Source organism: Melanotaenia boesemani, chromosome 10 (genome assembly GCF_017639745.1).
Source record: "Melanotaenia boesemani isolate fMelBoe1 chromosome 10, fMelBoe1.pri, whole genome shotgun sequence".
Lineage (NCBI taxonomy): Eukaryota > Metazoa > Chordata > Actinopteri > Atheriniformes > Melanotaeniidae > Melanotaenia > Melanotaenia boesemani.
The window spans coordinates 16,325,073-16,344,889 of record NC_055691.1 but is presented as its reverse complement, the minus strand read 5'-3'; the positions used below and the strand labels follow the sequence as shown (position 1 = coordinate 16,344,889).

Below are 19,817 nucleotides of genomic sequence, written 5' to 3'. Positions count from 1 at the left end.
ACAACAGAAGATGGAAAAACCAACGCTGTCAAATTTCTACTAATAACTGACAATTCAACTGTAGCAAGACCTTCATCAGCTGCTGTAGCGATAATGATGATGATGGTAGAAACTGTGGGAAGTTGCACTGCTTTAACAACACTGAGGTTAATTTCTGAGTAAAGAGACCCATTAAACCCAGTAAGTCTGATCCATATGAACCAGTTAGCAGTTAGCGTGCATTTGCTAAATATTTACAAAGTTATAATGAAGTGATGATAACATGTCAATAAAACAGCCTTTTTATTGACACATTAGTTTGTCTCATTATGTTTGTGAAATTAGTTGTTGTTTTGTTCATTTAAAGCCTAGTCCAGATGTTAACAATGATATAGCTGTTGGTCTCTTTAACATAAAATCCAATAATTTTGACTAAAGTAAACAACAACTCAAGGTCCAGTGCAGCACTCTGATATTTTCCTTTGAAAATAGATTAAACTTTACGGCACACTGAAGAGCCTACCAGCTTCTCTTTTACAATTTTATGTGAGTCCCACTTTATCCATGTAGCTGCCGTTTCATCTTTTAATCCTATGCATACAGCCTAAAATAGATCTTTACATGTCGCCTTGAATAAAATGAAGCAGACTGGCTTAGTGATGTTCCGTCAAATTTCCTCACAGTTCAAAGTCCACTGCAGCCTGAACAATAACGATGGCGCTGCCTCTGCAGTTCAATTATTCTACCTCTGTTTCAGAGCACATCATCACAGCACTGAGATGCACTCGGGAATCTGTGCCAACGGCTGCTAATGGCTTTAAAAAGAATCCCCTCTAGTTTATGAACTCTACGCATTCTTGTGAAACTCTGACTATAATCCATCGCACAATGTGTGTCTCATACGCTATATCCAGCTATTATTCTCTATGCACTGCATTGATGGGCCTCGAGCAGAGAGCTAATGTGGGTCAAAGCACTGACTGCTGAGGAGAGCCCTTCCTCATTACAGTCACCACTAGTGGGACCACAGAAGCCTTTCATGTTCGTCTTTGACCTGAAAGGTAAACACACTCCAGATGCAATTTACATGTACAGCAGTCCCGTTGCGCACAAGTGCCAAGCTTCAGAAGTGGAGAATTATATCTGCTTGGGGATTAAAGCCCTGCTTTAATCTCCAATACTGTGCAGTTCGTTGCAGGAACTGTGATAACCGATTACAGAGATCTGATTATTTTGATCAATGGCCATCTGAATAGCTTTCTGGGACTAATGTAATATATCTTACAGCTGATTTGGATTGAAGCAAAAATGGCTCCAAGAGGCTGTAGCGTTTGAGCTTGGTTAAGACTTTGAGTAAAGAGCTGGTTAGAAAAAAAGCCAGCACAGATAAGCCAAATCAATGTTGGAGATGCAGAAGCATTTTGCACTGATTATGTATTACTCTCCTGTCAAACTTGCAGAAAACACTCTATAGAAAATTATAATAATCAATAAAGCAGAAAAAGAGATGTTTTTTTTTCTGTTTCACGTGTTGTGCTTCCTCGTAGCCTGAGGCAGAGATTAGCTGCAGCCTAAGCTCACTCCTCTCTAACTATTCAACAGTCAGCACAATGTTTTTTTCACTTTCTCCTTCTGTGTGAGACCTGTAACCAATCTCTGATGTGTAAATAAAGTCAATTTATATTTTTCCACCAAAAATCAGCTGCAAAATACACTCACTGGGTGCTTTGTACACTTGTTAGTATTGGGTCATCTCACTTACAGAGCAATGAAACTAGGGGAGGGGTTGACTCAGTTATTGGTCATCTTCTCCACAAGAAGATAGGAAAGCCCACCTTCTCTGCTCAGTGTAATGCAGGAAGACACTGTGGTGGACACCGCAACATTTTCAGTGTAAACATGTCACACAAGAAATGCTTCTTTGGCTGTGAGGGAAAGCAAAATTTGTTCAAATTACCAAAGGAAACAGTGATTAGACAGCAATAGATTGAGTTTGTATTTGGGAGCAAGCCACAGAGTTGCACCAATATTTGTATTTATGAGTGGCACTTCACCGAAGACTGCTGGATGAATAAAGGCCGGTACAACGAGGGATTTGCGACTAGGCGTAAGCTAAAAGCAGGGTCTGTTCCTACAATCAAGGATCCAATCCTGAGCCACAACCTGTAAGTAAAAACGAATAAAGCTGGATTTATACTCGCACAGCGTCTGCGGAAGTGCGTAACTGTGTGAGTGTGCTCTCGCACTTGAGCATAGGAGTATGCATTGTTTTGGTGTCATGTTGCAGTGTCTCTTCCTGATGTTAAGGTGGCAGTAGAGGTGGTATCGGCAGGTAAACTAAACAGGATGGGGTTCTTTTGATGGTTCACTTCAGTTCTGGTAGGTTTTTTTCGTGTTTTAAAACAACAAAAGCGTCCAACATGATGCAGTGTCTTCATGAACTTATGGAGGCGCAGAAATAATTTGATCAGCCTCTCATCAACTTGATCCTTAGGATTTTTGAAATGGTTCATCGCTTTCTTCCTTGATTTACTTTTATGTTATGTCGCGTTGTGGGATTTTGTTGTGTTTTTGGTTTACGTTTTTGATGTTTAGTGTCATGTTCTGTGTTTTTTGGTTTCCGCTCATTAGTGCACCTGGTCTGATTATCTCATTCACTTCACCTGTGTCTAGTTTGTCCTTCCGTGTATTTGACTGCAGTTCCTTCTTGCCAGTTCATTGCTTTCCGTTTGCCATGTCAGTTTCATGGCAGAGTTTTCCCACCAGAGTCTTTTTGTTTTTGTGAGTTTAGTTTTGGTTATTAAAACTTTTACTTGAACCTGTCAGCCTCCCACCTCATCTGCCTGCTTTTGGGTCCTCACGCCCATGTCCTTGTGACAGTATATATATATATATATATATATATATATATATTTTAAAGGCTGTTGCCACACAACTTCAACACACCGATCCAAAAATCCAGAAACACCTAATCCCAAACTGACCAATCACAAGGGAGTAAATCCGCATCTGCACAGCAGAGGTGCATGTCAGATCTAAAAGAGGTGTGCGTTGAGCCTCCGCGGACCTACGCGGTGCTTACGGCGGTGATGGCGTAACCTTATGCAGATGCCGCGCGAGTATAAATCCAGCTTAAGTTGTCTGTTTTGTTTTGATAGTTAGGGTATGAGCAATGATCAAACTGAAGTAATTAACCTACACTTACTTTTTCCTAATTGCTATCAGCAAGTAACATGCCATGAGGACCAGAAAGTTAGCAATCAACACCGTAGACGGAAATGCTGCAAACGTAATAACCAGGGTAAAAACACCCAGCTGATTAACCACGTAAAACAATAAATGTATATGGAGTGGCTAGAAATACAGCTAACAATAGTGTAACAATGTATGGAAGTGTTAGCAAATAGCATTATTACTGTTCTGCCAATGTTTCTATGACAAAAACAGTACGCCTTCCTAACAATCACTCCCAGCAGTTGACCAGATGCAGGCTGTATCAGGGGGAGGAGGGGCTCAGGGCTCATTCTGCTTGTTTCTGGCAGAGGCTGATCTGAGGCCCTACGGAGAGGATATAAATAAAAAAAGGGGTTTTTAAAAAATGCTTGATTTATGCCCTTGTAGACATGCATATTAAAATAAATTAGCACGAAATGAGCATAATAGAGCCACTTTAATACATCCTTAAACAAACTAAGAAGGTTAACAATAACAAGGTGACCAAAAAAGTTCTAGTATAAAGGTTTTTTTGTTTGTTTGTACTTTTTAAAATTAATTTAATTGTCTTTTATTTATTAATGACAAAATCAACAACCAAAAGTTTGGAATATATGGATGTAATATAAACTCCTTTAAATTTATTAAGTTAATTTTCTTCAGCAAAAAATGGCAGAAGTAAGTTATATGTGTCTCTTTGTTAATTACATCTCACCAGGCGCCTTTCTTGCCAGCACCTTCAATACAAATAAATGTAACCAGAATTTGAACTGACTGATTCTCTGATTTTTTTCGACTGTTTCTTAAAAAAAAAAATAAAAATAATAATAATAAAATAAAAGCAAGAATGAACCTTAAATTTCTGGTCCTAGAAGTGAACAAATAGTCATTTGATGCATTTAGATATTACATGCCTTATGTCACTCTTACAAGTTCTGCCACTGGAAAATGTTTTCTGTCATGAGCAGTGTTGGGCAAGTTACTTTAAATTAGTAACTTAGTTACAGTTACTAGTTACTCCTTCCAACAGTAACTTAGTTACTTTGGTTACTCATTACTTTCAAAGTAACTAGTTACTAGAGAAAGTAACTTTTTTCCATCCTACTACAAGTGCAGTGCGCCATCTAGTGATATACATGTACAACTGCAGTAGAGCAGTGTAATAATAAATCAAACATGATAATGTCTCTTTTCCTCTCATTTATTTTATCCTTCTATTTTGATACTTTTCTATTGTTCCCCACCTTGTACAAATGCACACACATTATTTTGGAGTTGATGTGGCACATTGCTTGATTTAAAAAAAACTTGATTGTACCCAATAGTATTACAATGAAGCAGTGGATCAACACAACACAATATACAGTATGTTGAAACATTTGATTGATATATTTATTTTAGCCATTCAGACAAGTATAAAACAAACTTAAAGCAGTGCTAGCATTAAACTGCACCTGACACCATTTAGCAAATGTAAGAATCAATAATAATACAAAACTGATTCCGTCGATTTTTCAGCATTAACACAGTGACTTGACTCAAAAAAGCTCAAAAACTTGACTCCACCAAATAGAAACAAAATCAATAATTAAAAAAAATCTGCCTAACAAACAGTTAATGTTAAAAAATATATATATTTCCTCCAGTCTGAGGATGAGAAATAAAACAACGGATGAAATTAATAACAGTGGATAAAGTGGTTTACTAACTTAAGTCATACATACATACATACATACAATCTGTTTAGTTGTGTCTGGGTGATGGACTGTGAAACAGGCTTTGTGAAATTGTCGAGCTTTCGTTGTTTAGCTGGAGTCGACCGTCCTTCAGCGTCAGTGGAGCTAACGCCAACAGCAGCATCACCAGGGTGTTTTTCAATTAGCTTAGTAGATGAATGCTGTTTCTGAAGATGTTTCTGAAGGTTGGAATTGCTAGTCTTCGACGTGGATAGAGTTTTTGAACCTCCACAAAGATTACAGGTCACCATAATATTCATGTTGTCTTTTGCTGACACAAAAGAAAAATAATGCGCATATTTCCATGATAGAAAGCCCACGCCTGGGCTGTGTTCACCTGCTGCCATGGTTGTTTTCTTGTTTTCATTCACCTGGATGTCGACTGGCGGTCACATGCTCTCTTTCTCTCTCTCTCTCTCTCTCTCTCTCTCTTTCTCTCTCTCTCTCTCTCTCTCTCTCTCTCTCTCTCTCTCTCTCTCTCTCTCTCTCTCATCCTTAAGTAGCGAATAACGAGTCTTTTTAAATCACAATAACGAGTAACGCGTTCCTGCTTTTTACAAACTAATTAGTTACAGCGCAAGTTACTGTAAAATTAACGTAGTTACTGTAACGCGTTACTAAATAACGCGTTAGTCCCAACACTGGTCATGAGTGGCGGGCGGCGGAGGAGGTGAGGACCCAAATGCAGGCAGTCAAGGCAGGAGGCAGAACTGTGCTGGTGACAAGGTTTATGTCAGAGAACACAGGACAGGGAACCACACACGACAGGGGAATGAACCACATGTAAGGATCTGACAATGAATGACTGAAAACCGGGAGTACTTATAGACAGAGGGAGTAACAAGACACAGGTGAAGTGGATGACTAATCAGGCTAGGTGATCTAATGAGGCAGAACAGAAATTACAGGAAAACAAGAGGGAAAAAACCAAACATGACAAAACTGAAAGCATGAACATAACTATAATCCAAGAACACCAAACTAAACATGACAAAAACCAAAATCATAATCAAAACACCCACCAAAACCCAGAAACCGTGACAGTTTTCCATTTCACAGCAAGCTTCACCAATAAAACTAAACCAAGTAACAAATCTTTATTTTCATTACTTATGCATCCATCATGTCCTTCACTAATTATAGCTCCAAGGGACAAATGAAAAATGTCAGTACTGATAAAATATCAAGCAAATCTTTAAACTGTATTTATGTTATTATTTTTCATATTTAATTATACACTATATACCCATATATTCACTTACCATCCAAATAATTGAAATCAGGTGTTTCAATAATTCCCATGGCCACAGGTGTCTAAGAATCAAGCACCAAGGCATGCAGATTGTTTCTACAAACATTTGTTAGGGATTGGGTCACTCTCAGGAGCTCAGTGATTTCCAGCATGGTACTGTGATTGGATGCCACCTGTGCAACAAGTCCAGTTGTGAAATTTCCTCTCCTAAATACTTGACAGTCAACTGTCGGTGGTATCATAACAAAGTGGAAGCAGTTGGGAATGACAACAACTCAGCCACAAAGTGGTGGGCCTCGTAAAATGACTGAGCGGGGTCGCCGGATGCTGAGGGCATAGTGCGCAAAGGTTGGCAACTTTCTGCAGAGTCGATTGCTACAGATTTCATATGACCCCAGTTCAGCTCAAGAACAGCGCAAAGAAACCTTCATGGATTGGGTTTCCACAAGCAGCTGCATCCAAGCCATACATCACCAAAAGCAATGCAAAGCTTCAGATGCATTGGTGTAGAGAAGTGGTTCCCAACCTGGGGTCCTCAAATGGGCACAGGGAGTCCCAGAAGCTTTGAACATTAGGAGCCATTGGGATTAATGTCCACACATTGTCCCTATTTTACGAAAAAAAGTAAGGTTCTATGTTATTTTAACTTGGGCTTTATGGAAGGACAGACACAGCCAGAATAAATTATTTATAGTAAAACTCTCACTTTTGAAAGCATAAAACCAAACATGATTTCTGCATGGGTTGGAGCAGGGGTCCATGGCTTTTTAGTATTTGTATGAAGGGAGTCCCCAAGGAAAATAGGTTGGGAACCACTGGTGTAGAGAACTCAACCACTGGACTCTGGATCAGTGGAGACGCGTTCTCTGATGGAAGAGTCTGGGTATGGTGGTTGCCAGGAGAACGGTACATGTCTGACTCTACTTGAACTCATTTGACTTAGAATGGAATGTCTATTAAGTTCATATCAAAGTAAAGGCAGGTGAGCAAGTACTTTTAATAATAAAATGTATATAATTACATTATATTGTATTATTATTTATATCTAATTTCAAAGCATTGACTTCGATCTGTACACACGGTAATGACACGGTAATGACAACTTTAGAAACAGACGGTCATGAGAGGCTCAACACTACAAATGCATGGCAGAAGAAAACTACTGGACATTTTATTAATTCAGCAGGAAACAGCTGGACTTAGTTTTTTTTATTATTATTATTAATATTATTATTTTATCAATTTCTGTTTGAAAAGCTTCTGTTTGAAATTCAACATCCTTGTGCACACCAACACAGCCGCCCCCTTTGGCTCACTTCCTAGCCCTTTCTAAGCTTTCTCTAATATGAATATGTGGAGCCGTTCGGGTCACAGCTAATCCATATGCAACGCAGAATGATAATGAAGAGAAAAAGCTTTCAAAAAATGCAATTAATCTCCAATAAAATGGTTCCTCAGCGCCTGTAATGAGATGCCATTTTAATAAGCTTGTGTGCTGAACAACAAAGCCATTTGGTAAACATCGTTGTTCATTTGCCTGTTGACATCCAGGCAGCACATGAACCTACATGGACACTGCTGAGCTGCTGTGTGTGTGTGCGTGTGTGTGTGTGTATGTGTGTTAGAGTGTGTGGGTGCGGCTGGAAGGCATGCAAACAGCAGGACAGCTTTTGATGAAATGTTACAGTGGAGAATATGTTGCTGCTTTGCAATCAAAACATTTTCAGCAGTTCTACTGGAATGAGGTTTTATCATTTATTGAACTTTGCTGGCAAGAAGGTGATGAATATTCATAGCAACGAGTGATGCATCGCTAGCTTTGTCTCTTTCAGAGGAGAATATTTATGTTGCAGGAGTCCAGTTGTTTAAGTTCCACAGCATCTCATTGTTGGTGCCTCTAAAGCGTAACTTTTTGAATGTGTAGGGTCAACAAATTATGTTGTTTTCCAAACTCTTGCAAGTATGTTTTTGTTGTGGATGATAATAGAATATCTTCTGGCCCATACCAGGTCTTAAAATGCAGTAAACACATATATTAGCTGCATCATGTTTTATTTCACAGAAGATAAGCCAAAATGTTGACACAGTCTGTTAAAAGCTAAGTGCATTTTTACTGCTTTTATAGGAATTAAAGTCAGACAGGTGCTGATTTGATGATCACCACACAGTAGAACCTCTATAAAAGCGGACATTTTGGGAGTTTGGTTGTCTAAAGCATCCAGGCGTGTGTTGACACAATGCCAAGAAGTCCAGAAGAGGAAGATTATTCACAACTAAAAAAAACTTACAAAAAGTTCTTCTCTGCATTGGATGTCCCAGAAAGTTCACCCTAAGGTTAGATTGTGCAATGCTTACAGAAACTGTAAGAAACCCAAGAGTACAGGCATCAGCTGGCATGTTAAAAGTTCATGACAGTGCAATTACATGAGGATTGGATGATAATGGGCTGTTTGTAAGAGTAGCGAGGTGGAAGCTTTTTTCGTAAAAAGAACATGGCAGCACAGCTTAGGCTTGCAAAGTTGCATCTGAAAAAACTACTAGACTTCTTGAAGAATGCCTCTTAAACAGGGGAGATAGAAATGGAAATGTTTGTCCTCACCAATAAACAATATAGCATATTGGCCCAAACATACCAATAGTCAGTAACAGTGCGGAAGGGTTGATGATTAGTTTTGTTTTACAGCCACAGGACATGGACACCCTGTAGTTATTAAGCTCCCTAGACAAACCATAGACTTGAACTAAACTGAAATAGTGGTGGGACCTTAAGGAAGTTGTGCATAAACAAATGTCCATGAACCTCAATGAACTGATTCAACATTGTAAAGAAGACACATTGTGAAAGAAAATACAAATTTAAAGTTATTGCTGCTACTGTGTTGACATCTGTTGATATCATATGTACCTCAAAGTATGTATTCTGTTGTCTGTTTCTCTCTGTTTTAGCTTGTTCTGTTTCTATTGTATATTTTTAATTTGTTCTTGTTTGTTTTAGTGTATATTTTGCATCATGCTGTAATGCTTTTGATGTTTTATATAAAGCAGTTTTAATTGTCTTGTGCATGAAATGTGCTGTACAAATAAGCCTGCATAGCGTTGTACCTCAAATATAAAAGGTGACTTAAGGACGGCAAACGACATTATATCGGACTATAGTTGGTAAGCAGAGTATTTACCAAACAGATACGTCCTGCTGCATTCTTTGCTGCAGGTTGCTGAGGTGCCCACTCTTGTTTTCAGGGTCTGATTCAGGCTCAAAGATGGCTGTATGTTTTGTGTTGACGTTGTTTACCGAGTAGTTATAGTACTTTGGTTTGTTTATGAGTTCTGCCGGTGTTTCTATGACAAAAACAGTGCATGCTCCCAACAACTAATCCCAGCAGTTGACCAATCAGAGGCAGGCTGCAGGGGGAGGTGGAGCTCAGGGCTGCTTGTTTCTGGCAGAGGCTGATCTGAGGCCCTACGGAGAGGATCAATATAAATAAATAAAGGGGGTTTTGAAATATGCTTGACTGATTCATGCCCTTGTAGACGCACATATTAAAATAAATTAACCTGAAGTGAGCATAATAGAGCCCCTTTAATAAATAATTGAACAAAATAATAAGGTTAACAATAAGCTGATCAAAACAGTTCTAGTATATATATATTTTTTTAATTATTTTTAATTTAGTTATCTTTTATTCATTACTGACAAAATCAACAGAGCGGAAGAGTCTCAATTTGCTTTTTTTCAGAGGCTGATCTGAGGACCTACGGAGAGGATCGATAAAAATAAAAAATGGGGTATCTGTAACAATGCTGGATTGATTCCTGCTCTTGTGGACTCACATATTAAAATAAATTAGCTTGAAATGAGAATAAGAGAGGCCCTTTAAATAATTGGTGCTATATGTACTTGTTAAGAAAAAAAAGGTACCGCTGTTACAAACAAGACAAACATCGTTCATCTGTTATGTTGGTATGGTTGTTATTCAGTGAGTCCAGCAGAAGGCAGAGCAGAGAGAAAACAGCAAACATGGTGACAATGGAGGAGATCATGATAATGTACATTTTTAGAAAGAGACATAAAAAGAGGTAGCACAACAAATAATTTGATCTATGCGACCAGTAAATGCTTCATGACTTTGTCGTTTTCTTTGTTTCTTTTACTTGTCACATGTCAGCTGTACTGCTCAACACTGCCCCAGCGGTTTCTGCTGGTTCTGCTCCATTTGCTGCATCAGAGGATGCATCCGCAAGAACCAAGGAACCAAGGAAACAGACCAAATTACCCATGTGAAGTACACAGGAGATGGACAGAAGCCTCCATATCCATCTTCAGCAAATGAGATTTAATATAGATTAAATTGATTCATTTATACAAATTCAGTTAGACTTAACAGTCGTATAATAACAACATGTTGTCTGGTCTCTTTCTGACATTTAGCTAGCTAAAGCAGGGACGAGTCAGTTAATAAGGAATCATGATTCTCAAGTTTTTGACGATTCAGTCAGGACTCACAATCACTAATTTAGAGCTATGGGTGTAAATTATGTCTTTTAACCATTGAAAGAGCTGTGCTGTTGGTGGCTAAATTCTCAACTGGAAAAAGAATAATGCACGTAGGATTTGGTTTAAGTTAAAGGAAACAAAAATTTTATTTAATATTGTTAAAATACATGGTTGCCTTTGTGATAACTGTACAAGTACAATGAAATGTTTAGAGCAACCATAAGATGGTCAGTTTAAAGGTATAAAGTAATTACAATAAACACAGCCAACAAAGACAGAGAGGAGTGATATCACATACATGGTAAAGGGCGTAAGATATGTATTATTGCACAATACTAAAGTTGTTTTCATAGTTTAAAAGTCAATCATTTAAATCATAATTACAGCACACTGCAGGACAATAAGCTGTATAGTAAGCACAAAGTATCATGTTGCACATTACAGACTCATATACACACCCAACAGTTAGTAACACAATCATTTATTTTGAGACATGTTTAGCATTATAAGAAAATACCTTTATAAATCTACAAGAAACTTCCCACTAGGTTATTCTCACACCCATTTCCATGGCAACAAAAGCAACACAGCTACACCAGTAATCTGATTCAAATTTTTTCAGTGTATGAAATTGTGTGAACATATTCCATCTTTCACCAAAACAGCCTCGTCTACCTCAACCAAGATACAGAAATCTCTCAGACAAAAGAAACACGTCTCCTCTGTCTTTAGCAGACAGCCAGATGAGCTTTTTGAGAACATTACAAGTCTCCAGCTTTAAAAACAAAAATTATTCAGGGTAATCGAAGAAAACGGCCTTCAAACCACTACACATAACAGCCCTGTGTCACAGCCAAGATAAGATGTTTTACTTATACTGTAATGCGAGTTGCTACAAGTGTGATTGAGGCACTGAAATGCAATCTCCTGACCAGAATTAAAGTTGACGCATGAATCCAGACTCAAAGGAAAATGTTAATAGAGTTCACAGAAAGCGAGCTGTGAAATCATCAGCGAGTAAACAGCATTTCTTCCAGAAGAAAGCAAATCTTCTTGCCTCCAGCTGGGAATTTAACCGACTACATCTCTGCCTGGTTCAATGTGTTTACTTATTCATCAATGTAGGGTGGGGTGGGGTGGGGTTTGAGGAGGTAGTGAGTTTTTCAGACTCCAGGAGTTAACCTCTTCCTGCGATTGGACAGGAAGAGCAGACATAATTAAAAATGCATGGGAACATGTGCAGCTGCAAGACCTGCAGCAAGTATTCCTGCACCATGATACATGTGTGGCTGACAGCACACAAAGATAGTTTCACAGGGAAGGGAGGGGGTAAAATCAACACTGTTAATGCTCTTCCAAAAACTAAAGTTCTCCACAAGAACTACAGTGGCTGTTTTTGTTTGTTTGCTAGTTTGTTTTTGTGAATTTATCATGAATTATGCACATCTAAAACTCTTTCAAAAAAACTTTGTGTGTGTTTCTGGTAAACCTCAGTGTTTACTTCCTCAGTGTGCACAGCATGGCATCCTCGCTAGTGAAACTGATTTGACTGTCCACTGACTTTGTCTTTTGTGAATGCTTTTATTCTTGAATATTAATTTTGACCCAGGCGTCAGCTACACCTGAACCAGTGGCTTGGTGCCCCCTTGTATGAGTTCAGTGCTCTTCTTTCCACTTCCTCCATGTAGATTTTGGCCAGAATGAGGGACACGGGGGATTGCATCACACAGCCATGCTTCTGTCTGTAGCAACAATCATTGTATTTAAAATAGGTGGTGCAGAGGTGGAGGTCTAGCAGGACATAGATCTGATCCATGATAAAGTTAGTTCTGTTGTGTAAGGAGGCATTTTGGTGCAGCAGTTTCCTCTCAGTCTGCACGACCTCTGATATCGGTATACACTCTTGACATGTCAAGAAATGTCAGCAACAAGGGGAAATCTGTGCTGAAAACAGTTAATTCATCTGGTAAGCTATCAGTACGATTGAGAATTATCTGTGTATCATGTGAGTGGATGACTAGACACAAGGAAGTGGAGTAAATTGCAAAGAGAAGATGTCCCAGCATCATGTATGGCAGCACTGTATTTTAAAGAAAATAAATGGATAAATAAGATATAAGCAGAGACAGTTTTCAGAGCTCTTTCATTTGTCTCCAGAGCTCTAAATGTCATTATAAGCGGACTTGTCTCACTGTAATATATAGACATGCTGTTTTTTACTGCTACTGTCCACATTTCTCTCACATCTGTCAACAGTCATGTGGGACATCCCAGTTATTACACAGTGTAAAATGCTTTTAGAAGTAAAGCATATGATCCACAAGGACTCCATCAGCAGTAGCTTGGTTGGAGATTTCATTCAGCTCCCTGTCAGTATATGTGACATTGCACCTTGCTGTAACCATAAAAACAAAATATTCATAGTTTACCTATATGTATTTACACCAGTAATAGGAAAGGGACAGAAAAAGTTGCCAATATTTCTTTGCATAGTCAAGGACTACATTATGTATCACACACAGTTTTTACATGGCTATACATTTTTTTCAAAGAAATCTTTACAATCTTGACTTGTATTGGTTATTCCTTACAGTCCGGAAACGCACATAATGTTTTGCATTTGATTTTGTGAAGAAAAAATACTGACAAACGATGGCAAGACAGAGACAAATAGTATTCCCCTGCTAATATAACCTGATTGCAATATTGCTGTATATTTCACTAACATTTCAACATGCTTAAAGCTTAAAGCAATTTCCCCACTGAGAGACTAATAAAGTTTTCATATTCTTATATGTATTCTTTAAGCTGCTGGCAGTATGTGGACTGTAGGTGATGTAATCAATGCTTTCAGCAGGGAATGGAAAGGAAACCTTAAATGCTATAGCCGAAATATGTTGTTTACTGTAAAAAAGGTGTCTTAAAATTATTACTATTTCTCTATAATTTAAGTGTTAACCTTTAATAAATGAGGATGAAAGTGCTTCAGTGCAAGACCACCTCTCTAGACAAGGCAGGACTGAAACCACTTGACTGACTGGGGAGAAGCATTCAGAATCACTAGTGGGGCATAATTACTCTCTCTGTTTTTTGTTGTTTTTGTATGTTCATGACGTCAGTGCTGGACTGAATATCATAAAAAAAATGACTGATCCCAGTGGGAAGCAGTGGACACAAGGTGGGTGGTATTGTGTCGGTGAGGGGGTAATTTTGAGAACCATGGTTGCCTTGGAAACGTTCATTGCTTATGATGACTTTGATGACAACTACCAGCTTCATACATATGGAAGCTAAAAAGCGTGACAGCCTAAGTGCTGTACTTAAATGTAGATCAAAAAATTTCAAAGCTTACAAAAGAACTAACTTGTTTAAAAAAGAAAAAAAAAGTAGAAGAATATGACACATAAGTGATAGAATAACAACATTTAAATAAATTGCTTTGCTATAGCATTTTCATAGTCTTTTTCAGGACTCATAAGGCATCTTCACACTGTACATAATGCTTTTTCTATCACACACACATTTTCTATCACACACACACACTGATACATCACATTGATACGTCAATATCAAAGTCAATTTTTGATTTTCATATTGGTTCCAAATGATTAAAAGAACCGCAATATCAACAAAAAACAATGAATATTTAAATAATTTTACCACATTACTCTTTACTATTTTGTCACATGTTCCAAATTACTTACAGTATTGCAAATGCTACTCACTTTTGCCAACTTAGAGACTCCGTCGCTATATTTAACACTTTTCAGACTCCTCTAGTGACTTTTTCAAAAAAACAACTAGCAACAAACTAGTGACTTGTTCTGGTGTTATTGGAGATTTATGGAGACTGATGTGAAAACATGTATCGGTCTTATTCTTTTCAAGGGGCAGCAGTGCTGCTTTAGGCCACTCCCCCGTCCCAAAGCACTCACAGGAGGACGGTAGTGTAGTGACAGTTATGGCATGGGAGCTTGTCTTAGCACAACACCTTTCCTCTTGCCAGAGTCCATCACAGCTAAAGAGCAGGAGAGGTTCATATGCACACACACATTCGCTCTTTCATACCATTTCTGACATCCTCATCTTCATCTAGAAACAAACCGACGATAAATAGGAGTTAGTGCCTGTGGTGCTTTAGCACCATTTCCAGCTTCTTTAATTTATCCAGATCAGCTGTTGAAAGGTTATTGCTTGTAAAAATGATCCGAACATCATTTTTGGAAACTACCCAGCATCTTTAGAGGAAGGCTGTCTGAATCAGCTGTGTGATGCAGCATGTGGTATTTGACACTGAACGTACTGTCTGTAACTTACTTCACACTGACAGTAAGTAAAAATGACCTTAGTCTTATCTGGATAACCATCTTTCTGAGCTTTAAATCTAAACTAACAATTTCAATACTGACCAAACATAATTCTGATTATGAATTTTTCCATAACTGAGCAGCCCAACATCAGGAGCAGTTGTGGAGATTTAGCCTGGTCTCCCCAGTCATCATCTGCAACACTCCGGTGACCTCTGTTAGGTCCTTCTGCTTCCTGGACACCACCATCACACAGGAGCTCAAATGGATGCATAACTCCTGCTCCCTCTGACTCAACAGAGGAAGCCTCCCAGTGAAGGTGAGCTTCTACATGGCCATCATTGTATCCATCCTCTCATCCTTAAATACAGTCTGGTTTGCTATAGCCACGGCCAGAGACAAGGCCAAGCTGCAGCGTGGCATCGTCTTGCAGCTGATCCCTCTCATCCTGGACCCAGACTTTTTCAGTCCATCCCCTCAGGCAAAAGGTACAGCTCCATCAGGATTAGGACCTCACTCCACCAGAGTGAGTGGTCTGGGTGACTCCTTGTACAGATGGCTCCTGTCATAGTATTTCCTTACCTGGCTCCTATGTGCTCAGCCACATATTAATCTGAGTATATGTGTGTATATGTAGGTGTGGTGATTAAGATGTGGTGTTGGAGATGGGGTGGCAGGTGCATGTTGGGAGCTTTTCAAAATCTTTAAAGCCCTTTGTGCTATATTTTATTCTATTTAAAGTGCTTAATAACTTAATAGATTTACACTGTATCCTGCTTTAAGCTTCTTTTCTAATAATGTGAACATTTTAAAGCTAAATCAACATAGTAATATTTCACAGTCTATTTTTTTTTTAAAGAACAGATTGTTTTTCATTTTGATTGGGCTCAGGAAGAAAATTAGATTTTGATATTTTCGTTACTTTTTCTGATTTGATGAGACTGAAATTCCATGTGTTATATCAACATGTGATATAATCTGATATTGGTCGCTGAGTCCTAAAACCAATCAAATAGAAAAAAAATTATAATGTGGCAGGATTTCATATTGGCTAACTTGTTATCCACTAAAATATTCAGAAGATGGTACACTGTGGTCATAAAGGGATAGACATAATCAGCAACAACACGCAAGTAGGCTGTGGTGTTTAAACCATACCTAATAGTTTGGAGCTCAAATTCCATCCATCCATCCATCCATCCCTCCATCCATCCATCCATCCCTCCATCTATCCACCCATCCATTCATCCACCCATCCCTTCATCCATCCATCCATCCATCCATGGATGGTGACGTATAATGTTTGAAACAGACGTCCCTATAGGTAACATAAATGAGCTTTAAGCAGGGAAACCCATGCTTCCCCCTCCCTTACCACATTTTCCAAGTGTTTCCAGGCCAGCCAAGAGATGTAGTCCCTCCAGTGTGTCTTGGGTCTTCCCTGGGGTCTCCTCCCAGAGGGACATACCTGGAACACCTCACCAGGGAGATGTCAAGGAGAAATCCTAACCAGATGTCGAAGAGTAGCGGCTCTAGAGCATAACAAAAGTGGTAAAGAGTACCACTGCAAAGTGTACCAAAGTGTACCAAAAAAAAAAAAAGCTTCCAAACCATTACACCACCCGCAGCCTGAACTATTACTACATAGTAGGATGGATCCATGCTTTCATGTTGTCTGCACCTAATATTGAGCCTGCCATCTGAATGTAGCAGCTGAAATGGAGACTCATCAGACCAGGCAACATTTTTCCATCTGCTATTTTCCAGTTTTGGTGAGTCTGTGTAAATTGTAGTCTCAGTTTCCTGCTCCTGTCTGACAGGAGTGGCACTCGGTGTGGTTTTCTGCTGCTGTAGTCCATCCGCTTCAAGTTTGGACGTGTTGTGTGTTTGGAGATGGTATTCTACATTCCTTGTTTGGAAGCAGTGTTTATTTGACTTCCTGTTGCCTTTCTGTCATCTCTAACCAGTCTGACCCTTCTCCTCCAACCTCTGACATCAACAAGGCATTTTAGTCCAGACAACTGCTGCTCACTGCATATTTTCTCTTTATCAGACCATTCTTTATAAACCCTAGAGATGGTTGTGTGTGACAATCCCAGTTGATCAGCAGTTTCTGAAGTACTTAGATCAGCCCATCTGGTACCAACAATCATGCTGCTACATTCAAAGTCACTTAAATCCCTTTCTTCCTCATTCAGATGCTCAGTTGGAACTTCACAAAGTCATTTTGATCATGTCTACATGACTAAATGCATTGATTTGCTGCCATGTGATTGGCTGATTAGCTATTTGTGTAATAAGCAATGTGCAGTTGTACCTAATAAACTGGTGAGTGTACGTTTTAATGGATAAAAGCAACAAAACAGCTACTGAAAATGAAAGTAGTTAAGGACTCTCGTCTACCTACTGAGCTACAGCCACCATATCCATATCTTTAAGAGTGCTGACATGCTGGAGAATAATCATATAAATCACTCTTCTTCACACCTTTAGCTTGTTCACCATCAGTGTTTATCTCAGGATCATCTAGAAAATTATGACTCAGAAGTCTTCACAGCTGGTAAACAGGAAAAAAACGACAAAAAAAAAAAAAAAAAAAACAGATTTCCTAAAGAAGCACTCGCAATTTCCTACCAAAGATTTAAGCCAGGAGCAGTCAGATACAACTCTGACAAGCTGCTGACCTACCAGAGTGGAAATTTGTTTGTGTGGTCAGTTATGGAGGCACTCTGACTCATTAATCATTCATCGGTATAGAGGAGAGTCTGCTGAGAGCTGATTCTTGGCATTTAGATGGGAAGGAGACTACAGTAAACACATTTTCTGAATGCTGCTCTGTGGTCCTCATATAATCAATTCCCCTGTTATTGAGTTTCACTTGCTGTGGGGCAATAGGGTGAAAGGATAAGATATCACCCAGGACTTGCCAATAATAAATTTCTATCAGCAAAGAAACACCAGCGGGGACTGGAAAGTGTCAAGCTAGTCTGAACCACATTTTTTAATGACAAACAGCCCTCTTGTGAGAAGTCAACAATGCCCCAAGGTGGGAAGCATGTCATTTGTCACTCTGGATGCATGACAATATGCGTTGCATCACTGTGCAAAAATATGCACCATCCTCCTGCAGGGGTTACTGAGATTTCACATCTGAAATTAAACTGCCTGAGAGGGTAATATGAAGTCATTAAGTATTCTCAAAGCCCATCACCTCCTCTCAGCTCTGCAGAAACAGGGGAAATCTGTGCTAAGCAGACGGCAGAATAAAGGGCGCAGCCTCATTCCTACTAGTTTTGAAGGTACATACATCAGAAACAGAGAGACTTAGAGATGCAAAGGAATATGGGGATAAGATGTTGGTCTCCATGGCAACGAGTGTAATAGAAACATCAGTGCAAGCTCAGTAGTATAGTGGCACTGAGACACCCTGAATCTTTGTGACTCTGAAATGATGCTGGTTGCAAAATCCCACACCTCTACAGTGAAAGAGGAGGCAGACGCGTCAAGGCTAAAATATTCCCAGTTATTTTCTAAAGAGTCAATGATTCAGAGATGTGATGATCACCAAAACTCTAAGCCTAATTCATGCTATATCAGACGCTGTCCCAATTCAGATTTAGTGTCAGAATATTATTAGGAGTGTTAATTAAAAAAAAAAAAAAAAAAAGTGATGATTGGAAAACAGTGTGTGAACAGCATGATGGCAAAGAGAATCAGGTTGACAACATGCAACCTGTTCCTGAATGTAAAGATGAGTGAATGGAGGATTATCACCAAACAGCAGAGGAAGAAAAATGGTTCATTAAAAAAAAAAAGAAAAAAAGATTATATTCTTGTTACAGTAAGCTTTGTTTTCCACTTCGCAATTTAAATGTCATTTATTGAAAGGAATGGTTAGTGAACAGTTCAGTGTCTAAAGGTTCTTCAGTATAGAAAGTTCTTTGTTCAGTTTTGCAGTTCAGTCCAACACATTCAGACAACAGTCAGTGAAACTGTCCCAGCAAGGACGCTGTCCTACCTCGGTCACTGTCCCTGCAGAGACACTTTTAACAGTCAACAAAGAAAACTTAACAACTTAAGAAAGACAACCTCTTAAGGTTTGCTGCATGTTCACAACCTAATTTTTTAAGCGGTGAAGCTAAATGCCAAAAAATAATAATAAAAAAACATCAATTTTATTTCCATTTATAGAATAGCTTATTTTATGTGTCTGTTGTATTTTATCATGAGATTGGATTGGACCGTCTGTCTGACGCTATCCAAAGCTGTCATTCATTTCAGTACAAAACAAGCAGCATACCTGGATAAGTCAGCTGATCACACACACACACACAGCAGATTTTGGAGTTAAAGGCTGGATTTGTGACTTTAGGCTGTAAATGATGCCGACCACATTGGTCAGCACCAGAGAGAGCTGTGACATTAATGCAACACCTTTTTTATACCGTGTGTCAAGACATGATGGCCTCAATGCATCCTAAACAGTAGTACTGAGAAGTGATGCCAAAGTGATGGTGCTAAAAGGATTCATACAGGAAGTAAATTGTTTTTATGTGAATTTACAGTTACAGAAATTCAACTTATCTGCTTTACTTGTTGATTTCAGAGGTCAGAGCAGAATCTGAGACTATTGAGGATAGAACAACTAATAATCGCTGGTTCCAGCCAAGGTATGCAGAATACCATCTTTGAACACACATTTCCAACCTTGAAGCAGATGGGTTTCTGCAGCAGAAGACCACACCGAGTGTCACTTCTTTCAGACAGGAACAGGAAACTGAGGCTAAAGTTCACACAGGTTCACCAAAACTGGACAATATAGGATGGAAAAATGT

At 38.9% G+C, this 19,817-nt stretch overlaps 1 protein-coding gene across 1 annotated transcript in view; it reads right to left on the bottom strand.

Moving 5' to 3' along the window:
- Positions 1 to 16,385, bottom strand: part of LOC121646901 (alpha-1,3-mannosyl-glycoprotein 4-beta-N-acetylglucosaminyltransferase C-like) — a 30,083-nt gene extending 13,698 nt beyond the window's left edge. Inside the window, exon 1 of the mRNA XM_041995998.1 lies at positions 16,358 to 16,385. The gene's annotated coding sequence lies outside the window, so the exon portion shown is untranslated. The remainder of the gene's footprint in view (positions 1 to 16,357) is intronic.
- Between the last annotated feature and the right edge of the window lie 3,432 nt (positions 16,386 to 19,817).